The sequence below is a fragment of the Carassius carassius genome, chromosome 42 (genome assembly GCF_963082965.1).
Source record: "Carassius carassius chromosome 42, fCarCar2.1, whole genome shotgun sequence".
NCBI classification, from domain to species: Eukaryota; Metazoa; Chordata; class Actinopteri; order Cypriniformes; family Cyprinidae; genus Carassius; species Carassius carassius.
In genome coordinates this window covers 14,161,439-14,167,038 of record NC_081796.1, presented here as the reverse complement: position 1 = coordinate 14,167,038, position 5,600 = coordinate 14,161,439, and the positions used below count along the sequence as shown (strand labels likewise).

At 35.3% G+C, this 5,600-nt stretch overlaps 1 long non-coding RNA gene across 1 annotated transcript; it reads right to left on the bottom strand.

Annotated features, from left to right (window-relative positions):
* Nucleotides 1-2,226: 2,226 nt before the first annotated feature.
* Nucleotides 2,227-5,312, bottom strand: LOC132124072 (uncharacterized). The gene is made up of 3 exons (XR_009426713.1): nucleotides 5,001-5,312; nucleotides 2,439-2,490; nucleotides 2,227-2,351 (listed from the first exon to the last, which is right to left on the bottom strand). It is a non-coding gene; the product is annotated as an uncharacterized LOC132124072 (long non-coding RNA).
* Nucleotides 5,313-5,600: the final 288 nt, after the last annotated feature.

Sequence of the window (5,600 nt, the reverse complement as noted above, 5' to 3'; positions counted from 1 at the left end):
AGGAGATTTTCATTTCTGGGTGAACTGTTCCCTTAAATGGATGGTTCACCTAAAAATTAAAGTCAGTGATGTATGGACTCCAGTGGCTTTCATTGTATAGACAAAAATGTGTTAAAAACTATATTACTTTGGCACATGTTAGATTTCAACATCTTTGTTCCCTGATCAGTACTGATAAAGCTGGCTCAGACACAGGCCTGTCTTCCTTCTCACTGCCTGCTGCCATTATACGGAGGTAAATCACATCTATTACGACATTCTAGCTTTGCATTAAAAGAAACGGCCGTTTAATTTCTCCATAACCTTCCTTTCAGAGGTGTCATGGGTGAATTAAATGGTAATTAAACTATTATTTGACAGATTAATTGTATATAAAATGTGTTAGCTCATAATTTCTCACAGGTATAATCTACCGTTTCAAGATTCTTCACACCATGCAGTGAGTCCCTACTGTTCAGTTCTCCCTCCATACTCAGACCTGATGAGTCTGAAACCTGTCTGGGAAGCACTGCAGATCACCTGGAACACAGCATGGCATTCTGGGATTGATGGACTGCTAGAGCATCTGAGGGGTTTTAGTAGTGATGTATCCGAGTAAGTTGCATTCGGGTTTTCAAGGATTTAAAAAATTTAATTTAATTTGTAACACTTTACAATAAAGTTACATTTGTTCACATTAGTTAAATGCACGAACTAAGAATGAACAATACTTCTACAGTATATTAAATATGTAAGCGTCAACTACAACATTTACTGATACATATTTAAAATCAAAAGTTGCATTTGTTAACATTAATTATTGTGCTCTAACATTAACAAAGATTAATAAATCCTTTAAAATATATATTTCTCATTGTTATCTCATTATATTTCTAAGCAGTAAAATTGTATTGAGCACTAGAAGTTTTGGGTAGTACATCAGAGTTAAGATAGAATGCTTTAATTGGTGAACTGTTCAGAAAACTTTTGCAGCATTCAATTTATGGTGTACGACAAAAGTCATTTTAATACGCAGCAGCTGTTGTTTTGTTAACAAGATAATTGCTGGAAGTAAACCTGTCTGGCCTCCTTAAAAGAATAAATGAAGAAATCAAAATTCTGTTGTCATTTATTGTTGTTGCAAAGCTGTTTGCCTTTATTTATCTTTGGAAAGCCTTTTTTTTTTTTTTACTTTATGTAACACTTACAATAAATCAACAGTTCATAGTTACCGCCTGTGTAAAAAAATAAACAGAACAAGGCACCATAAAAAGTCTCATATGATCAAATTTATTTACAGTATATTCATTTATAATCATAACCAAAGGTCATAACTAATACATGTTTGCATCCAGAATTTTAAAACGTTTGCTTACGACATATGTGCGAGAACCATTGCCGTTTTGGCCATGTTTGAACTCTGGATCTGAACGTGAGTTTGAGCTCTGAATGGCTTAAAGGCGTCATATGATGCGATTGAAAAAAATGTCTTTCTTTTTGGAGTGTTACAAGCTCTTGTTGCATAAAGAAGATCTGTGAAGTTGCAAAGACCAATGTCTCAGATACAAAGAGATATTCTTTATAAAAGTTAAGACTTGTCCACACCCTCCTAAAACGGCTCGTTCAACTAAAAAAAATTACTCTTTAAACTTACACAATTTAATTATGGACAGTGGTTCCACACAACCAAACTGTGTTTTGATAACATTAATGGATTTTTTTTAATCTATGCAAACTCCTTGTGTTGTGACAACAAAACTGAATGAGGTAGAATCTATGTGAAATAGTAATGTCCAACCAAATCAATTTATTCACTTAAATTGATTTTGCTTTATTTGCTTTAACTTAAACCGGTTAAGTTAACTGAACATGTTTTGGTTTATTACAATCTAGCCAAATTTGTTTCACTCTATCAACATGAGGTTTGTTTCAAATTACTCATTTATATTATGAACAGTGGTTCCACACAATTAGTTCTAGTTACTTTAACTAAATATTTTCTATTTCTATTAGCATTTTTTGTGTGATTTGTCTTGTAATGAGTCAAGATGTCACAAATGATCAGTGTAATTGTTAAACAAGCAATAATTAATTACACACAGTTAAATACAGTTGAAACCACATTACAAAATAGCAGAAATATCAAACTACTCATTTTCTAATTGGCATTCAAGGGTAACCAATCAAACCTTATTCCAGGAACAGGAACTGGCTCCAGAAATAACTTGGGAACTATTCCAAATGTGCTAGGTCCTGAAGAACTTTATCCTTTAAAACTCCAACTTCTGCTGGACTGTCTTCAATGATGCACCTTCAAATAGATTCCCACGAGTCTTCTGGATCACCTCCTGACTGCTGGCAACGTCTGTATCCTAGAAGTATTTAAAAGGATGGAGAACTCAAATTCTTGTGTATTAACTTTAACAAATCATTTATTAACCTTGAAAAAAAAAACTCACCATATACTCCATACTGCTAGGGTCTTCATTTGGATACTTCAATTTCATTAGTCTGAAGATGAAAACAACAATTTTGCCTTTGTTTTTTTTTGTTTTCAAGAATTACATGGGAAAAAAAGTCAGTCATTCATCTCCTTATGGGAAATACAGGCAAGCTGTCAAGGGGATTCTAACTAACATTACAGTGGAAAATGGTACACACATCTGGGCCCTGTACGGTAAGCAACAGAACTGGAATGTTCCCAGCCCCAGAAACATAGTAAGGACATCAGTAAAACAGTCCACGTGACATCAGTGGTTCAACCATAATTTTACAAAGCTACAAGAATACTTTTTTGTGCAAACAAAACCAAAACAGCGACTTTATTCAACAATTCTTCTCCAAATCGCATCTTCCACCATTATCAACAGCACGTAAATAATTAATGTGCGTGGTGCTGCTGACCTAGAACACGCATGCACTGAGCCTTGATTACACGCAGAGGAAAGCAATGTTCATGCCTCTTGTTACTCTCCATAATGGCGGCATATATGATTTGGAGAAGAATTGTTGAATAAAGTCTCTATTTTTGTTTTCTTTGCACAAAAACGTATTCTTGTAGCTTTGTAAAAATGTGGTTGAAGCATTGATGTCACATGAACTGTTTTACTGATGTCCTTATGACTCTGGGAACATTTCAGTTGCATTGCAGCCTTTATGGAGGTTCAGAAATCTCTCGCATTTTCATAAAAATATTAGGGATGCAACGGTTGACCGGCCATAAATCGGAACCGGATGGTTTTTGCTTAAAATACGCGACTGGTAATCGGCCGGTTTTGGTCTTTTTTTCGGCAGATTTTTCCGGAAGTGCGCCCGCGTGCACAGACTACATTGTAATCATTCGCTATCATGTCATTTGTGTGGAAGTTATTTCGAAATCTGTGCACAGCACACGGGCAGCCGTTCAGCACTGGAAGTGCAGAGCTACATTTCTGAGGCACAGATAACAGGCAGTGTTGCCAGATTGGATGGACGATTTCCAGCCCAAAAGCTCACAAAAACCCGCCCACTCCAACAAAAAAACGCCCAAAACTTTAACTAACAAAATAATGTGATACAAAATGTCAGTCAAAGGCGTTAAGAGCCATTTTTACTCCTTAAAACTAAATAATAAATAATAACGTTAGATAAATTTCCCATGGATCAAATGGTGACAAATACATTAAAGACAATTATGCAAGCAGTCACCGTCAAAACATTTGATTGATTTACAATTGATTTACCGATACCCTCGAAAAAACACATGCATCATTTTCAATGTCAACAGTCAGAATTTAAATGCATAAGTGTCCAATATAAGTGATAGGAAAAAGCAACGTAATTAGGTATTTCACACTTGTTTATGCACACATATAACAGTCAAAACTGTGTTGTCATTCATTTATAAATGATGTATGAAAATTAACAACAACAACAACAATAATAATCGCCATCCGAATCCATGAGTTTATCACTGGTGGTATGTAAATTTATTTTCACAGCGGTCCACATGAGAAACAATACCGTTACTTTTGTGAAGTTCATATTGTAGAACATTACATTTGCACAGTCAAAACTAAGAAGATATACCAATCTGTATTGTTTAAAAGATAAAAGACAAGATCGTTTAGATAGTCTTGGTGTCATCTTTCCCTCAACAGGTGTAATTCACGTTTTGAGTGTTAAAACACTCTCCCACTCTTTAACATATATTTAGGCATTATGATCACTCATACAGTTAATACATTTAAAATTAGATCCGTTATTGCTCATGAATCATCACGTGTGTCTGTAGATCACTAGTGATTGGCTAAAAGTACGGCCGCGATGTCCACATCAGTATCAGCACCTCTGCACTGCAGTTTATAACAACGTGATGACTGTTCGGATGCAGTATATGCACACGTGAGCTTGTTTTTTAGCCAATTAGCCTATACAATTTATATTTTAGAAAACCGCCAAACTGACCCCAAACCAGCCCAAATTTTGTCCACCCGCCCAAGACAATTTTTACCCGCACAATCAAATTCAAGGAAGCCGCCCAATCTGGCAACACTGATAACAGGAAGTGCAAAAGAACAAAATAAGAGCCCCTTTCCTCCACTCACTGAAGCTGCGCGAGCATACTGTACCTGCACACGTGTACACAGTGAAGGGATGTTCAGATCAACTTCTCGCATGTTGGATGAGAAACGAAACAAACTAAACTGCGACAAAACTAAAATACTTTTTTTTTGTGTAAAGGATAACTTGCAAACACATTTGAAAAGCAAGAAGTAAACCTCAGTTCTGCATTAGGATGATTATTTTTATTTTACCTTAAAATTACATCGACTTCATTTGATGTAAGAATCACCTGCTGTAGCACACTGAAAAAAAGTGTTTCATTCATCCAATTAAAAAGAAATTGGGTAATGATGAATTTTGTATTTATTGTATTAATAAACCTAATCTTATTATATCTGTCTTTTTTGTCAATTTCCAGTGGCCAGTGAGAGAATAATGTTTTAATACAAGGTTGTGTTGAGTGCAGTTGTTCTTACCTGTGTAGTGGGCACCAAGAGGGTTTCAGTATTTGTCCAAGGACTCTTCTTCAGTATGCAAACATCTTCATAAGTTTTGTAGAGCGGAGCCAGTTTGGCAAAGATTGTTGATTCTAATGGGCCTATGGTAATTCTGTATGTCTCAAATTCTGCACAAATCTGTAAACACATGAAGTGCAATGTGTTACAAAAAAAAAAAAAAAAAAGTTTAACCGCAAAAACCAATTCAATTATCAAAATATTAAATGATTTATTTGTGTGAGTGATGAATAGTGTCATGTTTCCCATTCCAAAAGGGTAAACCTTTTACATATCTGGAGCATTTGTATAATGTGAACAGCTCAGAGTAGTGTCCGGTTTAAAGTCATTGTACGACCACACCGCCATGTTCATAAACAAAACTTTAAATTTTTCACTGTACTGAGCGAGGGGTCTCCAAACTCGGTCACATTTCATTTTGATTATTTAGCTTTTGCAATTAGTTAAAATATACATATTCTAACAAATAAAGGTAATTACTTCCGCTTTTGAAAGTCATTATGTATTACTAGTATTAGGGCAGCTCCGATCACGATCGGCCGATAGTTAATGCGCATCTCG